Source organism: Peromyscus maniculatus, chromosome 5, assembly GCF_049852395.1.
Source record: "Peromyscus maniculatus bairdii isolate BWxNUB_F1_BW_parent chromosome 5, HU_Pman_BW_mat_3.1, whole genome shotgun sequence".
Lineage (NCBI taxonomy): Eukaryota > Metazoa > Chordata > Mammalia > Rodentia > Cricetidae > Peromyscus > Peromyscus maniculatus.
This window is the reverse complement of record NC_134856.1, coordinates 21,141,117-21,169,033: the sequence shown is the minus strand read 5'-3', so window position 1 is coordinate 21,169,033 and position 27,917 is coordinate 21,141,117. Positions and strand designations below refer to the sequence as shown.

General features: G+C 48.2%; 1 long non-coding RNA gene across 2 annotated transcripts; it reads left to right on the top strand.

The window, feature by feature from the left end:
* The first annotated feature begins 3,234 nt into the window (after positions 1-3,234).
* Positions 3,235-15,449, top strand: LOC143273271 (uncharacterized). 2 transcript variants are annotated; one of them, XR_013051201.1, is made up of 3 exons: positions 3,235-3,393; positions 4,037-4,132; positions 13,087-15,449. It is a non-coding gene; the product is annotated as an uncharacterized LOC143273271 (long non-coding RNA). The 2 variants fall into 2 exon arrangements; XR_013051200.1 differs by lacking the exon at positions 13,087-15,449 and adding an exon at positions 4,855-8,720.
* Positions 15,450-27,917: the final 12,468 nt, after the last annotated feature.

Below are 27,917 nucleotides of genomic sequence, written 5' to 3'. Positions count from 1 at the left end.
TTACATCGATGGAGCTCAAAAGGCTTCAGGTTTTCACTCAAGTTTTACCTAAATATTACACAGTAGTTAGGAGGACCACTGCGTGGCTGACTCCGGGTGTCCAGAGTCCCATGCTTGGAGGCTATATTAATGTGGTCAGATTGAAGGGGAGAATATGTTTAACTAGACCCCAGGGAATTATGGGGCATCCCAAAATGTCCTGTAACTGTTGGGAGTCTGCTGTTCTCTTGTTCAGGGAAGCCTCGGAGACTTACCCAGCAGACTCTAACCCCTGTCCAGTCTAGAAAGAAGAGAGTCTGTACGGCGGGAAAATTTCCTCCGTGCCTCCAAGTAAAGCCAGAGCCGAGCAAGGCCTTTGACATACCCTCACACAGACGAAACACCTGAAAAGGAAGGATAAAGGGCCAGGGGCTCCTCTCAAGCCCAGGTGACCCCTGAGGGTCGGAGACTCAAGTGGCCCTGACAGTTAAAAGAGAAAAGGTTCATTTTGCTCACTATGCAGTCTTAACTCCCCCGCAGGAAAATATAGCCAAAGACCATGACTGGTGTTTCCTCAACCATCCCAGGGGGTGTGCTCGCCATACGTTAGGCTTAACTCCACATAGGGTGTGGTTTAGACAACTATTTCTCACTAATGATTTTCTTCGTGGTGAGAAAAATGCTGCCCAGACCTTGGCTCACTTCAGAACCTGTCTGCAGCCAAGAGAAACAGAGCCACTCTTATTTTAACCTAAAACACAAATGATAGCTAAACATCTCTTCTCTCTATCCAGGAGCTGTATGGGAGGGACCCCATATTGATTCTAGCCACTCGAACTGCTGTCAAAAGGCCTGAAGGCAGAGCCTGGGTTCATCACTCTGGAGAGCAGCTTTAGAGCCAAAGACAGACAAGGAGCGGCAGTGGGTGGAGGCCTTGGGAGCCCATCAGGAGACTTAACGGACTTGGATTTTGACATCTCAAATGGCCTCTGCTCTGACTCCGGGTGCCTCGCCCTGCTGATCAGCTTGTCTTCACTTCTGCAGTCAAGGGCCCCCTTTCCTCCCGACACCTGCCAGTTACACAAACGAAACTACCCGTGCTTTTGGGGGGTCTTTTTTATAGACCTGCCAGAGGGGAGCCCTGACTGCTGTGCCTAATGACCCCATTCAGCCGGAGGAGGCCAGATCGGTGTTTGCCTCTTCTTCATCTTGCAGCTGTCTCTTCAGAAAGCCGGAGAGGATACAAAACCCTAGGAGGAAATTAGGGCAGTCAGCCTAGGTTCTCCTGAGTCTCCCCTCTCCTTTGTGCTGAGGAGTCAATCCGGCCAGATGGTCCAGTTCAGCTCCCACTAATGGGATGAGATGCAGTCACCACCTTCATTAGGAAGGCAGGCGCCATTTTCCTGAGTGTGTGGCCCAACCTAGTTCCAGGTTGTGGTGCAACTTTTTGTAAAAAGATAGCCTGCCAAATTGAATGTAAATTGATCATGTGTTCCTTCGTGTGACACCTGAATTGTTTTTTTCCTAACATGGGGTTCCAGGCATAGGTTACCATGCCCAGATTGTCTTCCTTTCCTTCCTCCCTTCCTCCCTTCCTTCCTCCCTTCCTTCCTTCCTTCCTTCCTTCCTCCCTCCCTCCCTCCCTCCCTCCCTCCCTTCCTTCCTTCCTTCCTTCCTTTCTCTTCCTCCTCCTCCTTTTTTTTTTTGAGAGAGAGAAGGTTTATCTGTGTAGCCCTGGATGTCCTGACTCGCTCTGTAGACCAGGCTGTCCTCCAATTCAGAGATCCTCCTGCCTCTGCCTCCCGAGTGTGCACCACCGCCCGGCTTCAGTTTGTTTTCTTCACCACTGACGGAGCCCTGTTCCTCGTGTGCACGCTAAGCCAGTGCTCCAGAGTGCACCCTCAGCCCTAAACTGTAGGCTTCTACCGGGCAGATTACATGGTGCATTAATTGTGCCTCAACAAAGCAATTAAAGTGTCACCCAAGAAAAACCTCAGGGCTGGCCTTTCAGCTCACTGAGCTAACAAATACCCAGAGACCCTGCTCTAAAGAGGCCTGGGGATGCCCTGGGGACAAGACAGATAAAATCCCACTCTCTATGTGGCCAGATGACATCTATACTTGTCACCCCAGCACCTGATAGGTAGAGGCAGGATGAGTCAGTTGGAGGCCAGCCTGGGCTACATGGCCAAACCCTATCTCAAAACAACATAAAGGGAGGCTGGGGGATGGCCCAGTTGCTAAAAGGCTTGCTGTGCAAGCGTGAGTTCCTGAGTTTGGTCCCAGAACTGCGTAAAACGGGGGTGGGGGTGGGGGGGTGGGGGGGTGGTGTTACCTGTGATCTCAGCGCTGGGGTGTGTGTCACACATTACACACATGCACACACATGCACACACATGCACACACATTACACACATGCACACACATTACACACATGCATACACATGCACACACATTACACACATGCACACACATTACACACATGCACACACATTACACACACATGCACACACATTACACACATGCACACACATTACACACACATGCACACACATTACACACATGCACACACATGCACACACATGCACACACATTACACACATGCACACACATGCACACACATTACACACATGCACACACATTACACACATGCATACACATGCACACACATTACACACATGCACACACATTACACACAATACACACACATTACACACATGCACACACATTACACACATGCACACACATTACACACACATTACACACATGCACACACATTACACACATGCACACACATACACACACATTACACACACGCACACACATGCACACACATACACACACATTACACACACGCACACACATTACACACATGCACACACATTACACACATGCACACACATTACACACATGCACACACATTACACACATGCACACACATACACACACATTACACACACGCACACACATTACACACATGCACATACAGGAATCTGGGAGTGTTTGTTCTTGCCTCTAATGACTGCAGAGTAAGAACGCACCTCAAAAAAAAAAAAAGAAAAAGAAAAAGAGAAGAAAGAAACCCCCTTCCACAGGCGACAGGAAACAAGATTAAGAATGGAGATACTGACAGTTGTGTTAAGAAAAAGGAAACAGGGAAGGGTGGAGTTCTGTGTTTGTTTTTCCTTTTGAGATAGGGTCTCCGGTGTCCCAGGCTGGCCTCAAACCAGATGTGTAGCTGAGGCTGGCCTTGACTGAACTCACACTCCTCCCTCCGCCTCTTGAGTGCTGGCTCGCCAGGACTTCGGAGGAGTTTTAAGCAGGGGCATGTGGGGCGGGCCAGTGAGCCTCCAGGACCCTCACGTCTCCACCCCAGCCCCGACCCTGACACACACCCCAGCGCTGAGATCACAGGTGAGCACCCCCACCCTCACCCCCACCCCACCCCCACCCCCGTTTTACGCGGTTCTGGGACCAAACTCAGGAACTCACGCTTGCACAGCAAGCCTTTTAGCAACTGGGCCATCCCCCAGCCTCCCTTTATGTTGTTTTGAGATAGGGTTTGGCCATGTAGCCCAGGCTGGCCTCCAACTGACTCATCCTGCCTCTACCTATCAGGTGCTGGGGTGACAAGTATAGATGTCATCTGGCCACATAGAGAGTGGGATTCTATCTGTCTTGTCCCCAGGGCATCCCCAGGCCTCTTTAGAGCAGGGTCTCTGGAGGGGAATGCCAGGCAAAGGGATGTGCAGGGGCAAAGGTGGCGATACAGAAGTGTGCAGGGGGCAGAAAGACGCCAGAGGGGTTGGAGGGAAGAGGGAACTCAGGGGTGATGGGACAGACTCTGACTTGGCACTGAGTAGGAGCCATGGAGGGTTCTGGAGCTGGAGAGGGATCTGGCCAGAGAGAACCATTAGGCAGAGCTGAAGGGAGGAGCCTGCTGCCTGCAGAGGTCTCAGGGCACGGAATGGGGCTGGACCAGGTGGAGGGATGGAGAGCAGGTAGGTTGTGCGCAGACTTTGAAATTGAGACCTGCAGCTGTCCTGGTGTGCTGCAGAGGGACCCAGAGATCTCCAAGCACTTGAATGTGAGGTTCTGAACCGAATGAGGCTCGGAGAGAGAGACGGTGTCCCAGTGTCGCAGTTGGCAACAGGTATGTGGCCCCAGAGAGGCTGCTTAGATGGTCATCTTTTCCACCTCTCCCTGTTCACCCAGCCTCTGTCACAGCAGCTCCCCTGGGATCCAGTCCAGGAGCTTCTAATCCTTTTGTCCTGAACTCAGAGGGCACAAGCTCCCCCTCACCCACACAGCCAGGGCCAGCCAAGCCTTATGTGGAAATGTTTGGATGCCAAGGAAGGAAGGAGGCGGGGCATTTCCTGGGCCGTGTGAACTGCCGCCTCGGCAGCTCAGCTCCCCCTCACACTTCCTCTCCAGCCTAGATTTATAGAGTTCGGGCTCCTCTCCATCTCGGCCACCCCACCGCTCCTCTGCTCCTCCCTCTGACCACACAGGCACGGTTCTCACAGCCCTACACAGCTTGGTATGACTGTGCATGGCTCTGCACCCCACGAGGTGTTATGCCCTCCCAGGCTCTCACATCCTCATGCCTTTAGGCTTCCTCTTCTTTTCCATCTAAACATCCTCCATCCCTCCTCTCTCCAGAAAAGGTTCGTCCATTGTCTCATTTTTTTTTTCCTGAGCACAACCCTAAGGCTAGTACGGGGAGGGGGGGGGGGGGAGCGGCGCGGAAAGTTTAAAAAACAAAACAAAACAAAAAACCTGGAAGATAAATTTTGTAAAGACCTTACCAGGTAAAGATAAAACCAGCTGTGATTGCCCCTCAAACCTGGAAAGGCAAGTGTTCCCATTTTACAGATTGGAAGACTGAGTCACAGAGTGTGTTGCTCACCAAGGCCACACAGCTACAAACCAGTAGAAGAGGACCAACCCCCAGCCACACTGCTCCACCACCTCAAAGGAAAGACAGCTGAGGCCTCCAGAGCCCCCAGCAGGAGAGACAGGAAATAGGAAGTGACTAAAAAGGCCCAGGAAGGGGCTGGAGAGATGGTTTAGTTGTTAAAAGCACTGGCTGCTCTTCCAGAGGCCCTGGGTTCAATTCGCAGCAACCACATGGTGGCTCACAACCATCTGTAACTCCAGTTCCAGGGGTCTTAATGCCTTCTTCCCGCCTTCAAAGGTGCTTGGCTGAATGTGGTACACAGACAGACACACAGACACACAAAATAGAACAAGACAATAGTTTTGTTAAAGGAAGGAAAGGGGAAAGGAGGAGGACGGACTCAGCAGCCATGCGCACAGGCAGCAGCGTCAGCCCCGAGAACCGCCGCTGCACGGCGCGGAGGGGCCCAGCACGTGGAGCATCTGCCACCCGAGCACCGAGTTCAGTCTCCAGAACACGTGTACAAAGCCATGTGCAGCAGCGCACCCCTGTAACAGCACCGCTGGGGAGGTGCGGCCAGGAGAACCCCGGAGCCCTCAAGCCAGCCCGCCTGGCAAATCTCAAGCTCCAGGTTCTGTGAGATAATGTGGGCAGGCACGGTGCCACACGACTTTAACCCCAGCACTCGGAAGGCAAAGGCGGGTGGATCTCTGTGAGTTCAAGGCCGGTCTATATAGGTGAGACTGCTTCAAACACTAATCAGTTCAGGGGATCTCTGTGACCTCCACAGTCAGCAGAGTAAAGGCCTGAAGGGAACAAGAAGGCAGTTCAGTTCAACACGCCTAAGTTATAGACGTTGGTTCAAACTTTGGGAGTCTGACCCCTAGCAGTTTGTTTTAGGCATACGTAAGCACAGCACAGCACAATTTGGTGAAGATTTCCTTGTGATAATTAACTCAACCCCATGTGCACAATAAAGCTTAAGACATGACTACATGGAAACTCTTTGTAGCCAGGAGGTGGTGATGTTCAACTTTAATCATAGCACTTGGGAGACAGAGGCAGGTGGATTTCTGTGAGTTCGAGGCCAGCCTGGTCTACAGAATGAGTTCCAGGACAGCCAGGGCTACACAGAGAAACCCCATCTCGAAAAACTAAAATCAAAAAACCAAACTCTTTGCAAGGTACATGTGACTGACATTTTCCATAAAGATGGGGTCTATAGATTGACTACATGTGACACCTTCCTTAGAGATAGGTTCTTATAGATAGACAAACTCATGATAAGGGGCTGGGGAAGCATCCAGTGTAGCCACACAGATAGTGCAGAGATCACTAGGCTATTAATCACGTCCCTCCCTTTGAAGAGACAAACGCGTTTGTCATTCTTGTTCCTCCAGTGCCCATCTATGAGCACTTGTCTGAGATCCTCCGTGCCTCGACGTTTAGCTGGTTAAAGCATACAGGCCACGTACAGCGGCACACGCCTTTAGTCCTGGCACTTGGGAGGTGCATTGTAACATAGTACATGGAAAGACTCTGTCTCAAAATAAATAAATAAAATGTGGGTAGTGATGGAGGAATACACACACACACACACACACACACACAGCCACAGAAGTCAGACAAGGTGCTATACCCATCCTACCATGTATGTTGAAGCTGAACAGGAAAGAATTTGGTGTCTGTCTAATGGGACTTCAGATGCGGCTTTGCCCTCCACTAACAACACATTGCAGACTAGCGTGAGACCCTGAGGTGTCTATCTGGGAACAGATAACAAGTGCAAAGGCCTTGAGGTACGACTGAGCATCCCAGAGAAAAGCAAGGCCAAGGGAACCCGCCAGGGTAAGGGGAGGCCAGATATCTAAAGCCACATCAGAGGCCTTCGGGATCAGGTGACAGAAGTGTCCAGAAGGCACGCCCGCGGTGGCAGAGGACCCACGTTCTGTTCCCGGCACCTACATGGCAGCTCCCGACCATGCCTGACTCTGGTTCCCTGGGGTCCACTGCCCTATCCTGACCTCTGAGGGCACCAGGCACACACATAGTGTATATACATACATGCAGGCACAACATCCACACACAAATAAATCTTTAAAAGGAAGGTTGGGCACCTGGGGAGATGGCTCAGGGAAGAGCTGTGTGCTGTGACAGACGACCACGCTCTGCATGGCTTCGGGGACTGACCTTACGGGGCAACAAGGGAACAAACGAAGGATAGACACACACAGACCTGTGCCCAGAAAAGCTGCGATTGGCAGTCTGTGTTTGTGCTGAAGGAGGACGCTAACCACTCAGGAACACAATCCAGAAGCTCACCATGTTTGTTCTGTATATCTGAATTGGGGAGGCAGGGTTGACCTCTACAGCGGGAAGAGGTGGGCTAGCTGTCTCAGCAGGAGGTCTCCGTGGAGGAGCAGTGCCTGGCGGCGGTCCTCCGGAGGAAGCTGTGGTTGACAGTGTTTATACACTGTGGGAATCATTCCTAAACACTGCACTTGGACCAGAGGAAGGCTTTGCCTCTCCCATGAGTCTGAGGCACTGGGGCCCTAAACGTGTCCACACCCATGTCAACAACCCATATTCGCTCAGGATTTTATCTGCCGCTTCCACATTGACTCAGGGTTTCCTCTGCTTCCAGCAGTGCCCAGCACCCATGTCAGCTGGCACACATCTGTCTGTCACTCCAGCTGCAGGGGAGCCCAGGTCCTCTGGCCTCGTGGGGACCTGTACTCGTTTGCACATACCATGTACAGGCACACGCACATCCACGCAATGTAAAATGATTTTTAAAAATCTTTAAAATATAAACTAAAGAGCTGGGCATGGGGGTTCGTGCTTGCAAGCCTAGCTCTGGACCTGCGGACACAGCGGGACCCCTGGGGCTCCCTGGCAGCCAGGGTCGCCGACTCGGTGAGCTTCAGGACAATGAGAGGTCTGTCTCAAGCAACAAGGTGGACCGCTCCTGAGGAATGACAGCTAAGACTGACCTCTCACGCACGGATGTGCAGACACTCATGCGCACTCACAGCCACATCCACATCAGTACATACAGACACACATGGAGAGAGAGGGAGGGAGGTGATTTGTTGGCAGGTACTTCGGTCATCTAACCCCTGGCAGGGGCTGCGGGTCGCAGTCTCCCTCTGGCATCTTGTCCTGTTTCAGCACACAGGGTACTCGTCAGATCTGACCCAGGTCTAGCACCAGGCCTCGGCCTTGAACCCTCAGCTGTGTGTTACGGCTCTGGCTGTCCTGGAACTCACTCTGCAGACCAGGCTGGCCTTGAACTCAGAGATCCACCTCCCTCTGCCTCCCTCTGGAACTAAAGGTGTGTGCCACCACTGCCCAGCAAATACCCTCTTCTTTATAAAAACTCTAAGTGTCAGACATTTAGTGATCATAAAAAGCATGGATGATTATAATTCCCTCCGACTCCCACATCCTAGCATGTACCACTGTGATTCCCTCTCCTGGGGTTAGACTGAACTTGGTGACTTGTTTGTGTGTGTGCGTGTGCATGTGCGTGCGTGTGTGTGTGTGTGTGTGTGTGTGTGTGTGTGTGTATGTACACTCATGCACCTACTTATGCATGCATGCTTGTGTGGGAGTTCCACATGTGTATATGTGTGTGTGAAGGCCAGAGGGCAGCCTGAAGTGTTCCTTGGGGGCCATCCACCTTGTTTTCTGAGACAGAATTTATCACTGAACCTGGAGCTGGCTAGGCAGGTTAGGCTGACTCACCTGGGAGCATCAGGAACCTGCTTCCCTCCATGCCACGGCACCGGGGTTACAAGTGTACCCCACCGCACCTGCCCTGGCACCGGGGTTACAAGTGTACCCCACCGCACCTGCCCTGGCACCGGGGTTACAAGTGTACCCCACCGCACCTGCCCTGGCACCAGGGTTACAAGTGTACCCCACCGCACCTGCCCTGGCACCGGGGTTACAAGTGTACCCCACCGCACCTGCCCTTTTTACGGGTTCTGGGCCGGAACACAGGTCCTTGTACGTGAACCACAAGCTGGTTAGCAGCTGAGCCATCTCCGCAGGCTGCGATTCGACTCTGTCAACAAAATGTGACCCTGATGGAATGCTCCTTCTGAGACTGGCTGTAAAAGGTTGACATTTCTTCCCGTTTTCTTTTGGGTTTTCTATTTTTTTTATAGGGTAGGAAGTAGAGCAGCGGGAGAGTGTTTGCCGGGCATTTGGGAGGCCCGGGGCTCAATCCCTAGCTCCTCCACCAAAACGCACTCTGTAAAAACAAACAAATAAAAAATAAGGAATTGTGTATGTGTATGCACACCTGTAGGGACATGTGCACACACATCCAACACACACACACACACACACACACACACACACACACACACACACAGCCTAAAAATTAAAATTAGAAAAATAATTAAAAATAAAAATAATAAAAACAAAAAATAAATAAGAAAATAAACAAAAGCATTTTTTAAGCTAAGAAAAGGAGCTGCTGGGCCTGGAGAGATGGCTTGGCAGTGAAGAATGTCTGCGGCTGTTACAAAGAGCTGAGCTGGGTACCTAACACCCACATCAGGTGACTCAAACCACCTGTTAATTCCACATCCAGAGATCCGATGCTCTCTTCTGGTCTCCAAGGGCACCTACACTCACACACACCTACACACACACACACACCTACACTCACACACACCTACACACACACACACCTACACACACCTACACACACACACACCTACACACACAGACACACACATACCCCTACACACACACACACATCTACACTCACACACACCTACACACACACCTACACTCACACACACCTACACACACACACCTACACACACACCTACACACACCTACACACACACCTACACACACACCTACACACACCTACACACACACACACCTACACACACAGACATACACATACCCCTACACACACACACACACATACACCTACACTCACACACACCTACACACACACACCTACACTCACACACACCTACACACACATACCCCTACACACACACACACACACACACACACACACACGTACCTGCACACAGACACACACACACACACTTGCACACACAGACACACACACACACTTAAAAAGAAAAATATATCTTGAAAGAAAAAGAGAGGGTCTGGGGATGCGGCTCAGCTGCTGGAGTTCCTGCCCAGTGTGAACTAGACTATGGGTTCCATCACCATAGCTACGGTGGTATCCGCATGTAACCTAACCACTCAGGAGGTGGAGGCAGGATTGGGAGGACAGGGTCACCACACATAAGATCCTGTGGCTTAAAAAAAAAAAATTAAAAAGATGGGTTTGGAGGCCAAATGGCAGTGGCGCACGCCTTTAATCCCAGCACTCAGGAGGCAGAGGCAGATGGATCTCTTTGAGTTCGAGGGCAGCCTGGTCTACAGAGTGAGTTCCAGGTCAGCCAGGGCTACCCAGAGAATCCTGTCTTTTTTTTTTTTTTTTTTTTTTTTTGGTTTTTCGAGACAGGGTTTCTCTGTGTAGCTTTGCACCTTTCCTGGAACTCACTTGGTAGCCCAGGCTGGCCTCAAACTCACAGAGATCTGCCTGCCTCTGCCCCCCCCCCCCCCAGTGCTAGGATTAAAGGCGTGCGCCACCACCGCCCGGCACCGAGAATCCTGTCTTGAAAGACAAAAAAAAAAAAAAAAAAGTCATTATCTGGAGTGCTATCCTGTGGTTTGGTGATGCCCCCTCCATACTGACTTTTTCTTTATTTTGCCAAAGCCTGAATATGCTACAAGGTGATCATCACTGAACCACCTCAGCCCCTCACTGGGGGGTTTTAGGCAGAGGCTCTACCCCTGAGCCACACCCCACCCTCCAATTGAAATCTAATCATGATTACTAGTAAGAACAGGACCAGGCGGGTCCTACAGTCTAGTTGTGCAGGTAAAGCAGATCTTTGTGAGATCCTGTGACTCTGGTTAGGTCTCCTGCAGGCTCCTATCTCTCAGGTGATGAGCTACCCTGTCTCAGGACTCTGCCACCCAATGGTGGCTCCCCTGACCTTGGACTCTAACCATGACCTAATGAAAACTTTCTTTAGAACTCACGAAGTCTGTGGTGTTGTGTTATCAGCACAGAAAACACTCGATGGCAGAGCAGCTGCTGTGGGCCTCTGGGATGACTGAAGTAGCTTCCCAGAGGACACAGAGGCCTTCATCCTGAGGCGAGGGGCTGGCTCTTTGTCACTAAATGGACTAATGCTCCATAGCAGCCTCTCCACTGCTGGGATTGTTGTGGGACGCTACACCTGATTCTCAGGCCTGGTAGCTCCTGCCAGCTCTGGTTAGCAGCCTCCTAAGTGGAATACATAAGCCTTGTGTTGGGGAGAGACCAGAAGAAAGCAACATTATAAAGACCTAATCTTGCCATTGGTCTCAGGCTCTCATGTGACTCCACACAGCCCCATTGTTGAGCCTGACTTTATTTCAAACAGTGAAAGTTTAATTACCTTGGGTTTGTTTGTTTGTTTGAGTTTTATGAAATATGGCTCATCCAGTAAAGGTGTTTCCAAATAAGCCAGTGACCTGAGTTCAATCCCTGGACCTGTATGCTGGAGGGAGAGCCACTCCTGGGTTGCCTCTCTCAGCCATGCCCTCCCCCCAATGATGAATAAAATGTAAGCGTTTTAAATGCCATTAACACAGCGATCTTCAGAATTGCCTCTGCTTCTCTGTGTGTGGTCATCAGTTGTGGAGATCAGCAGGCAACTTGGGGTGCTGTTCCTCAGATACTGTCCACCTTGGGGTTTTTTAGTTTTGTTTTTCTCTTTTCCTTCTTTCTTACCTTCTTTCCTTCTTCCTCCCTCCCTCCCTCCCTCCTCCCTTCCTCCTTCCCTTCTTTCTTCCTTCCTTCCTTCCTTCCTTCCTTCCTTCCTTCCTTCCTTTCTTTCTTTCTTTCTTTCTTTCTTTCTTTCTTTCTTTCTTTCTTTTTTTTTTCCTTAAGGATTTATTTATTGGGCTTGATAGCCCACATCTTTAATCCCAGCACCTGTAAAACAATGGCAGGTAGAGCTCTGTGAGCTGTGGGTCAGCCAGGCCTACACAGTCAGAGACTGTCTCCAAAAAAAGATTTTATTTTTATGCTATTTGTATGTGTGAGTACCTGCATGTATGTCTGTGACTGCTTGTATGCCTGGTATCTGTGAAGGCCAGAAGAGGGTGTTGGATCCCTGAAACTGGAGTTACAGGCAGCTGTGAGCTGCCAGGTAGGTGCTGGGAACGGAGTCCAGGTCCTCTGGAAGAGCAGCCTGTGCTCTTGACCACTGAGCACTCTCCAGATCTACCTTGTTCTTTGAGAAGGGGCCTGAAATTTGGCAGCTGGACAGGCCAGGGAGCCCCAGGGACTTGGCTGTTCTGTCCCTGCAGTGACCATCAGGCTTTCTTTTACAACCCAAAAGCGGGGTGGTAAAGGAGGAGGTCAACTGAGAGCTGAAATCGGTTAATATATCAGAAAAGGGAATTTATGTGCTCAAACTACATTCCTAGAGGTGGTTAGGTAAATGTTAGGAGTCTATAATATTAGTATAAATACCACTAAGGCTGTATAAGAAAGAAGGGTCTGAGCTTAATTTACCTTAATTCAGGAGATCATTTGGCCTTGGATGTTTGATAGGTTTTTCAGATAATATATACCATTATGAGTTCTTGGAAGCATACATAGCATACAAGAAAATCATTGCAGAAATTGGCTAATATTTATACAAAAGCTAAAGTATCACCAAGGCTTCTTAAGCCATGGCTTGACCTTCAGAGAAGTCCTTGACCTTTCCTGTTGTGATAGCAGCTGGATTCCATACATTTTCCCGTGGCTTGCAGCAAGGCAGGGCCCCACTCACGCAGCTGTGAGGAATGTCCTCGTTATGTTGAGTGGAGACTTTTCCTGTGTGGCTGCTTCTGCGTACCCACATTCCTGCCAGGAACCCCTCACTCTTGCTTAGTATGAAAGCCCAGAAAGTCATTGGTTGCCCAGGGTGAACGCTGATGAAACTGAACTTTGGTTTGTCATTGGGACCATACTTCGAGGCTAAACTAATGTGGTCAGAGGGACCGGAAGGGAGAATATTTTCCCCCTTGCCATCCATGATCAGCGAGGTCCCAGGACACTGTGGGCCACAGCTCTCAACGTTCTATAACTGTGGAAAGTCCTCTGTTCTCTTTTTCAGGGAGGCCATGGAGACACACCCAGTGACTCTAACCAATGTCGGGCCTACAGAGAAGAGGAACACAGAGGACAGATGTTCTCAGTGCTTCCGCAGAAGCCACAGTCAAGCAAGGCTCTGACTGAACCCCACAGAAATGGGAGAAGTGGTAAAGACCAGGCCAGAGGAGCCAGAGGTTCCTCCCATGATCAAGTGACCCCTGAGGACTAGATCTCAAGTGGCCTGACAGCACAAAAGAATGTGATAATTCTGGCCAACTGTATGGTCTTAGACATTAAACAGGAAAGTGCAACCAGAGACTAAGGATTGGCCAGAGTTGAAGGCTCAAACTCCCAGATTAGACAGGACTCTATAGGAGATGTCATTTAGACAACTCTGTCTTGCTAAATGTAGTCCTCTATCTTGCTAAATGTAGTCTTCTTCTTCTTCTTCTTCTTCTTCTTCTTCTTCTTCTTCTTCTTCTTCTTCTTCTTCTTCTTCTTCTTCTTCCTCTTTTTTTTTTTTTTTGAGACAAGGTTTCTCTGTGTAGTTTTGGTGCCTGTCCTGGATCTCACTCTGTAGACCAGGCTGGCCTCGAACTCACAGAGATCTGCCTGCCTCTGCCTCCTGAGTGCTGGAATTGAAGGTGTGTGCCACCATCACCCAGTTTTGTTTGCTTCTTGAAAAAAAAAGGCTGCCCAGATACAAGACTTCAGACTTGGTTCACTGTGAAGAATGGACCTGGAAATAGGTCCAATATTGTTCTAATGTAAAAATTAAATGATGGTTAAACATCTCTTCTTCCCTGTCTAGAAGCTCTTTGGGAAGGGCATTGTGCTGACTTTTACCTGATACAACAGCTATCAAAGGGCATGAGAGCAGACTGAGGTTGTGGAGACCAACCCTGGAGTCCAAAGACAAACAAGGGACCCAAAGGACAGAGCCTCTTCTCAGCCGTCAGAAGATGCTAATGGACTTCGACTGGGATTTTCTTTTTTCTTTTCCTGTTATTTTCTTTTTGGTTGTTGTTGTTGTTGTGGTTGTTGTTGTTGTTGTTGTTGTTGGTGGTGGTGGTGGTTTTTTGAGGCAGGGTTTCTCTGTGTAGCTCTGGCTGTCCTGGAACTCACTCTGTAGACCAGGCTGGCCTTGAACTCACAGAGCTCTTGCCTCTGCCTCCTAAGTACTGGGATTAAAGGCATGCACCACCACTGCCAGGCTGATTAGGACATTTTAAAATTGTATGTCCTGCCTTCTGATTCTCCACCTAGGGTTTGTAATGCTAATAACTGTTGTCTATATTTCTAGACAACAGGCTAGCACTTCATTTCCTCCCTACATCTGATAATTGGGTCCTTTTATTTTATTTTATTTTTGAATGCCGAATGCTGTTTATTGAAGGAGGGAGGAGGTCTTAAATACAGGCTTACAGCACAATGGGAGAACCCCGGAGGGCAGAAGTTCGCTACTGATGTTTACAGTCTTGCATCTAAGCTGTTAACAAATTGGGGCCTTTTAGATAAGTCCCCAAACCGCCACACCCCACACCCCAAATGCAGCTGGAAGAAGCCAGATCATCCATCACCCCAATCCCATAATACCATTTAGGGTCACCTCTTCAGGGGAGTGAGGGGGGTAAGAACAGGAGGTAGAAGCCGGCCTGGCAGTGAAGAGAAAGCAATTTCCTTATTGACTGAAAGCCAGAAACGCCCTTGGGACTCTTGGCAGCTTCATCCTTGCCAGAGGCCAAAGACGCCAAAGTGTGTGGGGAGCTCTGAGCTCTGATCTGGCCCTAAATGACTCTAAGGTTAGCTCTTTAGGGAAATAGAATGTTAAAGTCGCAATGGGCGCCTGTTAAGGAGAAACTGGCTAAGAATCTCTGGCCTGGGTCATGAGAATAGAATCTCTGGCCTGGGTCAGACTTAACAGTCCATTGGGGCCAGTTCAATCTGCTGCCAAGGAACCAGGCCTTGGGAGGCAGGCTCCCCTTAAACCACGCCAAGAGTAGATGGAGTAATTCATGTCTTGTACTAGGCCTAACTCAGGCTTATTGACTCCACTATTACTAAACATATATCCCCCCTCACCCCATGATAGGAAGGAGAGGAGGGATTTGTAAGAAAGATCAAATATGAGTCTTTTCTATCAAATACTATAAGACTTGTGTTTAGGAAAAGGAATTCAAATCTTTATATAACCCCCCCCACACACTGTTATGCCCAGATTGGGAGGACCCCCAAAAGACCACCACAGAGATCGAACTTGGATGTAAAAATAAAGAGCCTTTATTTTCAAGCTCCGAGCTTGGTCTCTCTGTCTGTCTGACGTAAGGGTGGGTGTTATTTATTTGTAAGCATTGTTTACCGGGCTCAAGAAAACACGAGGTACAACAGAACCCACTATAAGGGTTTTTATTAGGGAAGAGAAACAGCGGAGGTGGGTAGGCCTACCGAAAAGAAAGGGAAAAGAAAGGTGCAGGGGTGTGTGGGGGGGTGTTAGGGTGAGTAGGGTGAGAGAGAGGAGAGGCATGCGTATATGGGTGTATGTAGCTATGCCACGCATGTGCATAGATTACATGACCACGCTGCATGCATATTACATGACCATTCTGCGCATGGATTGCATAGGATGTAAGGCCCTGGTGTGACAAAGCATTTTGCCTGACTGCTGGACAGCGAATTTGAGGTCATGTAGCTGGGCGGTGACTAGGAATAATAATACCAAGCACATGTGTGGTTCACAGACATACATGTAAACAAAAAATCCATACAGGCAAGAGGAAGGACACTGAAAGTGCCCTGGGGCCATGGGGGAGGAACACCTCAGTGCAGCTTGGGGGGTCAGCTCCAAGCCGGGGTTCCCACTAACATCGGCTTTGTCATCCTTAAGGCCTGGGCAGAAGACTAGAACATCTCCGGCCTGGGTGGGTACTGACACTGTGATCAGCAAAGATTAGAATTTAGGCAGCCAGCCTTGGCAGTGCCGCATTTAATCCCAGGACTCCTGAGCAGAAGTAGAAGGAACACTGTGTTTGAGGCCAGCCTGGTCTACATAAGGAGTTCCAGGCTAGCCAAGTCTTCAGAGTAAGACTCTGTCTCAAATACAAAGGGGCTGGGGAATGGCTCAGTGGTTAAACAGCTCTTATGGAGGACCTGAGTTCAAGCCCTAGCAGCCACATCAGGCCTGTACCCCAGCTCTCAGAGAACCAACATCTCTGGTCTCTGCAGGAACCTGCACCCACATGCACATACCCCACCTCCCACAAACACTTGCACATGTAATTGAAAATAAGTGGGGAGGAGAGGTGATGCACGCTTTTAGTCCTAGCACTTGGGAGGCAGAGGCGGGCGGATCTCTGAGTTCAAGGCCAGCCTGGTCTACAGAGTGAGTTCCAGGACAGCCAGAGCTGTTAACACAGAGAAACCCTGTCTTGAAAACCAAGCAACAATAGATAGATAGATAGATAGATAGATAGATAGATAGATAGATAGATAGATAGATAGATAGATAATTCTTTAAAAAAAAGAAAGCCTAGAACATATACTGTATGTGAGGGGGGGATGTAGGAGGAAATGCAGGCATGACCTGGTTTCCGGCCTACTTGGCACACTGCACTTCTAAATAAGGAGCACGTGCTCCTGAAGTCAGAACACTGAATTCTGAAGTAGTCCACGGATGAGTCTGCACTCTCCATGTCTCCTGTAATGTGCTTCCGAATAGAGACCCTGGTGGTGTGAACTGGCCAATCAGTGATGATGTGCTAACCAATCACAGTTGACAGGCTTCCACTGTGTAGGTGGTTGCTCAGTGCAGTAAAGCAGACACCAACCCCTGAAACCATATCTGGAGTAGTTTGTATCAGCACCCTTAACAGACCACGGGCATTTCGGTCTTGGGGGGTGGGGGTGGGGTGACCTGGTAATGAGGGCAGGGGTGTGGTAAAGAAACTGTGTACATGTCTGCTCCATGATATGGTTAAGGTTTTTATTGAGAGAGAGAGAGACACAGACAGACAGACAGAGAGAGAGAGAGAGAGAGAGAGAGAGAGAGAGAGAGAGAGAGAGAGAGAGAGAACAGCCTGAGGCATCTGGAAGAGTCCAGAGCAGAAAGAGAAAGTAGATTGAACCTGGCCAGGACTAGAGAAGGGGAGAACAGTAGAGATGGTGATTGTGAGGGCTATTCTTGGTTCTCAACTTGACATCTGCAATGAACTAAACCCTCAGAATGGAGTGGTACACTTGTGAGGGATTTTTGCTCAATTCGAAGTGGGAAGATCCACTTCTAACCTGAATCTGTTGAGGTGGAAAAACCTCTAGTCTGGTCCCCACCTTCTGGAAGCCTGTATAAGGACATGGAAGAAGGAAGCTTTTGCTCTTTGCCTGCATGCTCTCACCTGGCTGGCAAGTCCATTCCTTCACTGACCTTAGAGCCCACATCTTCAGGATTCCAGTGTGTCCTGAAGACCAGTGAGGCATCCAGCCTCATGGACTGAATAACTACCGAATGCTGTGTATCACATATATGTATGTGTGTGTGTGTGAGAGAGAGAGAGAGAGATTCATTCTCTAAGTTCTGTTCCTCTAGGGAACCCTGACTAAGGCAGTGAGAGGAAGATATAAAGTATAGCAAGAGAGAGTGGGAGAGAGAACAGTGAGCGTAGCTAGATTATAGAAGGAGGGGTTGAGGGGTCCCCCTGAGCTGGAGGAAGTTAAGTAGGGGAGAAGGCGAGAAGGTCTAGGATGGTCATGGACTTGAAATGTGTAACTGGCACTTGTGATACTGAAGAAGCCTGGAGGCCAGCATGTGCTTTGATATGCTGATAGGTGCCATAGGTAGCTGGTCATACGTCCCATTTTGCCAGAGGTAAGGGAAAGGACTCCTTTTGGTAGATAGGAACCGGTTTCACAAGTTCCTGAGGAACTCTGGCTTTTCCCCAACTACCAGAAACCCTCCTATAGTCCAGCTTGAGTTCATTTCTGCGTATTTGGACAGCCTGAGACCTAGCATATACTAATATCTCCTCCCTGTGAATGTGTGTGTGTGTGTGTGTGTTTGTGTGTGTGTGTGTGTGTGTGTTCTATCAAAGGTAGTTATCCCCAAGGACTCAGATTTCCCGAGTCTTCCTCCTCCTCTTTTCACAGATTAATCACATCAGATTGTAAAGTCCTGCTCCTACCAATAGGATGAGATGCAGTCACCACCCATGTCAGGAGCAGAAGACAGAAGCCATCTTGACTAAGTGTTCTTGCAAGCCTGGTCTGGTTTCTGTCAAACACTTTTTTCCAGAAAGAATTGCTTTGCCAAGCTATTTTGACTTTGTTTGTGTGCTCTCTTATTTCCAGTATCACTTAAGATTTAATTCAAATGCCAGGTGGTATTGGCGCATGCCTTAAATCTCAGCACTTGGGACACAGAAGCAGGTGGATCTCTGAGTTGGAGGCCAGCCTGGTCTACAGAGTGAGTTCTGGGACAACCAGGGCTACACAGAGAAACCCTATCTAAAAAAACAAAAACAAGGCCGGGCAGTGGTGGCGCACGCCTTTAATCCCAGCACTCGAGAGGCAGAGGCAGGCAGATCTTTGTGAGTTCAAGGCCAGCCTGGTCTACAGAGCAAGATCCAGGAAAGGCGCAAAGCTACACAGCAAAAAAACAAACAAACAAACAAAACACACAAAAACAAAAACAAACAAACAAAATTTACTTCAAAGGGGCTTGAGTTAAATTCCCTGCACCCACATAGCAGTTCACAACAATCTGTAACTCCAGTTCCATGGGATGATGGCCTCTTCTGGCCTCCATGAGTACTGCATGCATAATACACAGTCATACATAGGCAAAACACCCACACACATAAAATAATCTAAAAAGAAAAAAAGAAAAAGCCAAAACATTTAATCCAAAAGTGGGAAAAGCACTTGTGGCTCTCCCAAGTCTGGTGCCCTCTTCTGGCCTCTGAGGGCACCTGCACACACATGCACAGACACAAAGATAAAATATTAAAATCTATAAAAAGAGTTAATCCAGCTGGGTGGTGGTGGTGGTGGTGGTGGTGGTGGTGGTGCATGCCTTTAATCCCAGCACTCTGGAGGCAGAGGCAGGCGGATCTCTGTGAGTTCAAGGCCAGCCTGGTCTCCAAAGCAAGTTCCAGGAAAGTCGCAAAGCAACACAGAGAAACCTTGTATGGGGAAAAAAAAAAAAAAAAAAAAAAGTTAATCCAGTTGGGTCTGTCAGTCACCTCAGGAAGGAGGATTCGCTGTTTTAAGTCAGGCTAAAGAGATTGGAGAAACAATTATCCCTTTAATGAGATAATGTGCTTTTCCTTCCCAGAAACCCTGCCCTCAGCCATCCCTCACAGAGCCACCACCACGTAGTTCTGCTAAATGTGCCCACTTTTCTTACACAGGAAAACTTAACTTTTTCTTCCTTCTGCCTCTTTTCCCCAAATCCAGGCATGCTTGCCCTGACACTCTGGGCTTCCTTTTTTCCTCTGAAGACTACCACCTTATGCCACGTGGCTGCTTGATGACTATGCTGGACCCTAGCTCAGCTTCCCTCCTCTGCCCCCTCTTCCAGGCAGCTGCCTGGATTTAGAGCTGTCCTACTCTGCTGTTTTTCTCTTAAACTCTAATTAAATTGTCCCCAGGCTTCCTTCTGAGTCCATTTCTAAATCCCTTTATTAATGAGACTAATGAACCAGCAAGGGTGCTTAGCTTCCCTGGTACTGTGGAGAGTGTGTAAGGCCAGGAGGGAGAGGTGCAGTCTAGGGATTGATGGGCCACATGGAGGATTTGGGATTTTGCTCTGAGAGAGGTGTGAATTACAGAGGGCTTTGAGTTCAGCGGTATCACATGATCAAGGAGGGTGTCTGTGTGTGGGTTTTCTTTTTCACTTTTGAGACAGGGTCTCATTATGCATCCCTGGCTGGCCTAGAACTCACTATGTAGGTCAGACTGGCTTAGAACTCACAGAGATCTGCCTGCCTCTGCTTCCCTAGTGCTGGAATTAAAGTTGTGCAACACCATGTCCAGTTTATTACATTTTATTAGTGTGTGTCTCTGTGTGCACAAGTACCACAGTGCATGGAGCGCAGGTGTCAGCTCTGGAGAGGTGGTCCTCTCCTTCCACTCTATGGATCCAACCCAGGATTCAACCCAGGTCGTCAGGGTTAGTGGCAAACGCCTTTATCTGCTGAGACATTTTTCAGGCCCAGATCATCTGGATTCTTGAATTTACCCAGAAGTCATACTCCTACCTCATGGTAAAAGAAAACATCATGCCAGGCGATGGTGGCGCACGCCTTTAATCCCAGCACTCGGGAGGCAGAGGCAGGTGGATCTCTGTGAGTTCAAGGCCAGCCTGGGCTACAGAGCGAGTTCCAGGAAAGGCTCCAAAGCCACACAGCAAAACCCTGTCTAGAAAAAGAAAAGGAAAGAAAGACAGAGAGAGAGAGAGAGAGAGAGAGAGAGAGAGAGAGAGAGAGAGAGAGAGAGAGAGAGAGAGAGAGAAATCATTGTCCCCGGTTCTGCCCCATCTGTGACCCTGAGCAATTTCTTTCTACTCCAGCCTCAATTTCCCCACTGTGTAAAGTTGCACACAGACCTTCCTCCTTCACAATTTTAAGCGTTAGAGCTCTGGCACCAGCGCAGGTGTGGTCAGACAGGGTCCCTGGGGGTTAAGGAGACAAGAGAGAAGCCACACTGGTCTTGGGCAGGAACTTCTGAAGACACAGGACAGTCAAGGGGACCCTGACTCTGCTCAGCTTGGAGGGGCTAGGAGACCGGCGTGCAGACAGTCTTGTGATGTGGGTCCTTCCTGCACCCCTGCACCCCGCTGTGCCCACGGCATGACAGCAGTCCTCCAGGCCTCGGCAGCTGCAGGCCATGGCTGCTGATCAGCTTCCCTCCTGGCTGTGAGTCTTGTTTGTTTGTTGATGTACAGGGGATCCCTGTTACTGATTGGTGCTTGATAGGCAAGGGCTCTACTATGGGGTGACACCCCAGCACAGGGCACTCTGATTAACGCACACATCTCTCATGTACCCCCTGCTCGCCCTCTTGACCCCTGAGTCACCTCTCCAGCCCCCCCCCCCACACTTTTCCTCAAACACCATCCTCCCGACACCCTGCATCCTTATTTCAGGCCCAGGTCCCCTCCACTGTCCCTGGTCCTCCGTCCCACACACTCACCCCAGCACTCTTACCCCATCTCTCTGCTTGCTGCCTCTGCAGTGTCTGCCCTACAGGGTTCTGGTGGGGTGGGGTGGCCCACACACTGTCCTTACATAGAGCACCAGCATGTACACAGTGGTGACTGACTCACTGGCTGCTCAGCGGCCAAGTGTGTAAAGAAGGAGAGAAATGGGTACGTGTCTCAGCATCGTGGGAAGAGCTGAGAGGTGATGTGTGGCCACCCTGGCCAGTAGGATGAGCAAGCAGGCCTTGACCTGATAAGCATTTTCTGGGGTGTTCTTCTCTTTCTTTCTCTTCTTCCCCAACCCACACTTTCTTTGAGAGAGAATGTTGTTGTTTTCTTATTCTTTGTCTCTTTGGGGGCCTGCCATCCAGCTCCCAAATAAATTACACGGAGGCTTATTTTTAATTATGAATGCCTGGCCTTAGCTTGGCTTGTTTCTTGCCAATGTTTCTTAACTTTAAATTATCCCATCTGTCTTTTGCCTCTGGGCTTTTCCTTTTCTATTCCTGTGTGCCTTTCTTTGTTTTTTACTCTGTGGCTTGCTGTGTAGTTGGGTGGCTGCCCCTGATATCATTCTCCTTCTCTAACTACTTCTTCTTTCCTCCCAGATTTCTTCTTCTATATATTCTCTCTGCCTGCCAGCCCCACCTATCCTTTCTCCTGTCTTGCTATTGGCCTTTCAGTTCTTTATTAGACCATCAGGTGTTTTAGACAGGCAAAGTATCATCACAGAGTTAAACAAATGCAACATAAACAAAAGTAACACACATTAAAATAACATTCTACTACATTTCCCCCTTTTGTGTAAATAAAAATGAAAGGTTTTAACTTTCACAAAATAAAACTACATACAGCCTTTAATCCCAGCACTCGGGAGGCAGAGGCAGGTGGATATTTGTGAGTTTGAGGCCAGCCTGGTTTACAGAGTGAGATCCAGGAAAGGCACAAAGCTACACAGAGAAACCCTGTTTCAAAAAACCAAAAACCAACCAACCAAACAAACAAAAAACCTACATACAACAAAAACAGTTATCAAGTAAGAATTACATTTACAATATTCTGTCCATTTGTAGTTAGCATATTCAGAGAAAATAATGTATTATCTATCTTATCTTAGTGAATCCAAAATTTTACACCTAATTTACCTTCTATCATAACTAAAGAAAACTGCAACTTATCAACTCCATCAAAGACCCAGAAAGATGTAATATTTTCTAACAACAGAGATATTTGGCTACCAGGACAGTCACCCAAAGTTCCTCTGCAATGCTAGGCATTCATCTTCAGCCTACAGGCCAAAACTATGTGGCAAACTTTTCAGTGAAGCAGGAAATTTGAAGGACTGTCCTGCCCTATATTGGCAAAGTTCATCAGTCACTTTCCTCTGTGTCCTGCAGAATATCTGGCAGTTTCTTCTGTGAAGCAGGAACTCTGAAGGACCATCCCACATTGTTTTGGCAAAGTTCAGCAGTCACTTTCCTGTGAGTCCTGCATGTCCAGTTTATACAACATACTGTCAATCAGTCAAGGCAAGAGCAGCTTCTTGCTCTTGGCTAGCTTTGCCACATTGAAAGCAAACTCTATAAGGAGTTTCTTTGATGCCCATCATCTCTGAAGCAAATTGGTGCTGCCAGGAGCAGATGTGTCTCCTTGTCATGAAAAGCCCTAAGTTAACAAAACATTTTAAATGCCATATTCTGTAGGTCTTTGAAAGGTTTGAAGACCATTTATATATCTAGAATATACCTATTTAACCTAGAAAACATATCTAATGTGACTACAGGTTTAATTATAATATATTAACTGCCAACCTCATTTCTTATACCTTGCATTTTTAAATGAGCTGCATAAGCACAATACTCCAAACAAGAGTAGAAACATGCATACACTGTAACAAAATTAAATTTAAATTTGCATCAATATACCAAAATTCATGCCAATACAAAATATCTGAGATTAACAGTTGTCTTTTTATCCTATATTTCCTTAAATTATAACAAACATCCATAGCCCAACAAATAACCAAAGACCATCCACACCCCCAACTCTTGGGAATGTGGGTGAGGTTTTCTCCATACTACTTCCTGCGCTGCCTGTGGACAAAGTATCTTTAGATACTGAGAAATTTTTGAGATAATGACCAAGTCCTGGGAAGACCAGCAGTAGCCTTTGCTGATAGATATCACCTGTCAAGTTTCAGGAGGTCTCACCAGATCAAACCTGATCCATGTTAACCTTGAAGGAATCCACAGCCTCTCATCTCCTGTGGGAACAAAATTCTAAAGCATTTTTTATTTCTATTTGAAAAATACTTTTTTTTAACTTCATTTTTTAGAGTTAAGATAGCCCCAGCCGGGCGGTGGTGGCGCACGCCTTTAATCCCAGCACTCAGGAGGCAGAGCCAGGAGGATCTCTGTGAGTTCGAGGCCAGCCTGGGCTACCAAGTGAGTCCCAGGAAAGGCGCAAAGCTACGCAGAGAAACCCTGTCTCGAAAAACCAAAAAAAAAAAAAAAAAAGATAGCCCTAACATATCTAGGTTGGTTTAGCAGTCCAGTTCACAATCCCATATGTCCTAGCAGCTGTCTTTTGCCCTTCAGCATTAAAAATAATTTCAAAATCAACACGATAACACACAGGATCCAGACTCCCTGTGAATTTCCCTCTTATGTGGCTTTTTCCTTTTACTCTCTCTTTAAGGACTTTATTCTATAAACTACTCATTTCTTTCTATGACTAGACCCTTTTTCTTTTCTTTAGCCTACGCACATTGTTAAACACACTGTAACCTGTTTGAAATTTTTTCCATCTGGACCTCTTTTACTGCAAATCTCTAGTTTTTTGACCACACAAGCAAACTTAAAACTGCTAACCTACACCTGGATCCTCTGCCAGTGGCTCTTGGCTGGCTCTGCCTGCTTCTTGGTCATGAAAGCCAGGCCTAAAACCCACAGCTTGGTCAGAGGTAGGTAGCCAAGAACTGCATTCAACCTTCCTAGAGTTCTAGAATGCTGATACTTGTGCTGTGGCAAGTGTTTTTTACTTAGTTTATTGTCCCTAACATACTAGCTGCTCAAGGGCTCACTATCTGGCAGAAAGTGTCGGGCAGAAACTCTTAAAGTAGCCATATTTTTTAAAAGCTTTTTCCAGCACTATGGAAATTGAGCCCCGTGTTGGGTGCCAAAATGTTGTTTGTTTTAACTCTTTGTCTTTTTGTGGGTCCAGCCACCCAGCTACACAACAAGCCACAGAGTAAAAAACAATATAGGAATACAAAAGGAAAAGCCCAGAGGAAAAAGATAGATGGGTTGATTTAAAGTTAAGAAAATCTGGCCAGCAACAAGCCAACCTAAGGCCAGCCATTTATAATTAAGAATAAGCCTCTGTGTGTGATTTATTTGGGAGCTGGGTGTCAGGCCCCCAAAGAGACAAAGAGTAAGAAAACAACAAGAGAGTTTCACTGTGTAGCACTAGCTGGCCTGAACTCACAAATATCTGTGTTCTTTTCCCTCCAGAGTGCTGGAGTTAAAGGCAAATGGCACCTTGCTTAGTCTTTTTGTTGCTGTTGTTGAAACAGGGTCCCAGGTAGTCCTAGCTTGCCTTGAACTCATTACGTAGTTGAGGTAGACTGACCTCTTAATTCTCCTGCCTCTAAGTAAGGCCTGAGGTAGCTTTATGGCAGCCTTCTCACAGCCTGCAGGCTAAGCTTTAAGAGTGGACCAGGGGACAGCTGGCAACTGTTAGTGTAGCAGCAAGCTAAGGGTCCTGTGCAGGATTTGATTCCAGCAATCTGGAGGCAGAGGCAGGCAGATCTGTAGTCGTAGTTTTTCTTTGGGCTACCAACCATCTCCTAAATAAAGACACAGAGATTTATCATTAATTATGAATGCTAGACCTTAGCTTAGGCTTGTCCCACTAGCTCTTTTAACTTAATTTAACCTATTTCTATTCATCTATGTTTTGCCTCGGGACTTTTTACCTTTCTTTCATTCTGTTTGTCCTACTTTCCTGCTTCCTCTGTGTCTGTCTGTCTGGTCCCTGGTGTCTCCCAGTCGTTTCTTTTTTCTTTCCTCCTTGAGCCTAAATTCTCCTACTTACTCTCCCTGCCCAGAAGTCCTGCCTATACCTCCTCCCTCGCTATTGACTGCTCAGCTTTTTTTTTTTTTTTTTTTTTTGGTTTTTCGAGACAGGGTTTCTCTGTGTAGCTTTGCGCCTTTCCTGGGACTCTCTTGGTAGCCCAGGCTGGCCTCGAACTCGCAGAGATCCGCCTGGCTCTGCCTCCCGAGTGCTGGGATTAAAGGCGTGCGCCACCACCGCCCGGCGACTGCTCAGCTTTTTATTAGACTAATCAGGTGCCTTAGGTGGCAAACCATCTTTACACAGTTAAACAAATATTCTGCAACACAGATCTCTGAGTTTGAGGCCAGCCTGGTCTACAAGGTTAATTCCAGAACAGCCAGAGCTACACAGAGAAACCCTGTCTCAAAAAACCAAAACCAGCCAAACAACAACATCAAGGAGTTAGAGGTGGGTGAGAGCCTGATGGTGCTGGGGACTGAACTTGAGTCCTCTGAGCAGCACTGAGCATTCTTAACTGCTGAGCCCTCTCTCCATGCCAGACTGTGAACTTTTAGTGGGTCTGGGGTTCTTGTCCTCCTCCTCCAAGTCTGACTACTCTTTCCTGGTTGGTCCTATTCTTCCCCTTATTGGCTCGTCCACATTAACTAGCTGGCACTCCATAGACCTAGGATGCTGTGAAGCTCACAGAGGAGAAAAAGAAGATCGACTTTAAACTGGCTGAGAATGCACTAGCTGAAGGTGGAAGTCCCTGAGCTGAAGACTTAACCCCTGGCAGGGAGCTCCTTCAAGCCAGCCTTTAGGACTCAGCAGAACCAGTCCTTAGCCTTAGAGACACCATGCTTCAGCTAAGGATGGGAGCTCACCCAAAGCAGCTGCCAGCCTCTGGATGTGAAGACCCACAACACATTCAGGAAGCTTAGGGTGCTCAGGAGCACCACCACCAAGACTTCAAACTGTCTTCATTTCAAACCTGCACGGCAGTCTGCTCTAGGAGGTTTTCATCCCATTTTAAAGTTGCTAATCCTGAACTGACAATACAATACCCTTTGTTTGCACTCTTTCCTGTCGGCCCCTCCATTCGTGGAGAAGGGTGGGACAAGAACCCAGTTGGGGACAGGAGATGGTCTCCCCTGACCCCTTCACCTCCACATCTTGAGAGCTGGCATAATCGGTATTCTGCAGGAGGCCTGGATCTTTACTTCTTTAATGACTGAATAATATTCAGCTACAGAACGGACCTTGTGCTGATTGACACTTGGGTTGTCTCCACCGTGGGCATCTGTGAACTGTGCGCCTCTGAGTACACAGATCCGGAGTCCCTGCTGTCAGTTATTTGATTTAGAAAAAAACTTTTACATTTATTTATCATTTGTGGGTTTGCAGATGCATAGGCCATGGTGCTGATGTCCAAGGAGGTCCAGGGAGAGCTTCTAGGAGTCAGGTCCCCCCTTCCACCATGTGGCCCCTGGGGATCTGAGGTCCCCAGACTTAGTGGCAACCTACTGGGTCATCTCACCAGCCCGATTATTTTAAAATTATGTTTCATCCCCAGCCCCTCACTGGAGTATTCTAGGCAGGTGTTCTATACTGTGCCCCTACCCCTCTCTGCTTTCAGGTGTGTCTAGTGTATGCCACTGAGTGAAATGGTGATCTCACTGGGCATCTGGTGTGCCTGCGTGCGTGCGTGCGTGCGTGCGTGCGTGCGTGCGTGTATGTTGTAGATATTATTTTAACTGGGCAAAGATGTGTCGTTACATTTGTTTATGCTGTGGAATTTTACTTTAGCTGTGTTAGGCTGTGTTACTTTTGTTTGTGCTGCATTTGTTTAATGATGTAAGGATGTGTGTTAATTATGTAAAGATATGTTGCATATCCGGGTGGTGGTGGTGCATGCCTTTAATCCCAGCACTTGGGAGGCAGAGCCAGGAAGATCTGTGAGTTTGAAGCCAGCCTGGTCTACAGAGCAAGATCCAGGACAGGCACCAAAACTAAACAGAAAAAAAAAAAAGAAAAAGAAAGGAAGGAAGGAAGGGAGGAAGGGAGGGAGGGAGGGAGGGAGGGAGGGAGAGAGAGAGAGAGAGAGAGAGAGAGAGAGAGAGAGAGAGAGAGAGAAAGAAGCTCCAAGGCAAAAGGTAGATCAGGTTAATTTACATTAAAAGAGCTTTTGTAACAAAGAATAATATGTCTCTGTGTCTTGATTGGGAGCTGGTGGGTGGCCCAAAAGAAAAAGCCTGGTACATGAGGGTGTTAGTGGCAAGGTCTTACTGTGTATCGGTCATTGTGACCTCAAAGTTATGATCTTCCTGCCTCAGCCTCCTGGTTGCTGGGTTTGCTGGTGTGTGCTGCAGATGGTTGACACCTCCCTCTTTAGGATCTGACACACGGTCCTCAAGGCTGCATGCAGACACCCCAACTGGATGAGCAGATGGGGAGATGATTGTATTTTCACTGGCACCTGCCTCTTTCTGGAATGGTTGTGACTGCCAGTACTTTCTGTAGGGTGAAAAGGGCCAAGGAAAAACACCCCCTGACCCTGACTTGATCCAGGACCAGGGCTTGAAATCCCACCAATCCCTGAGCTTGCCCCA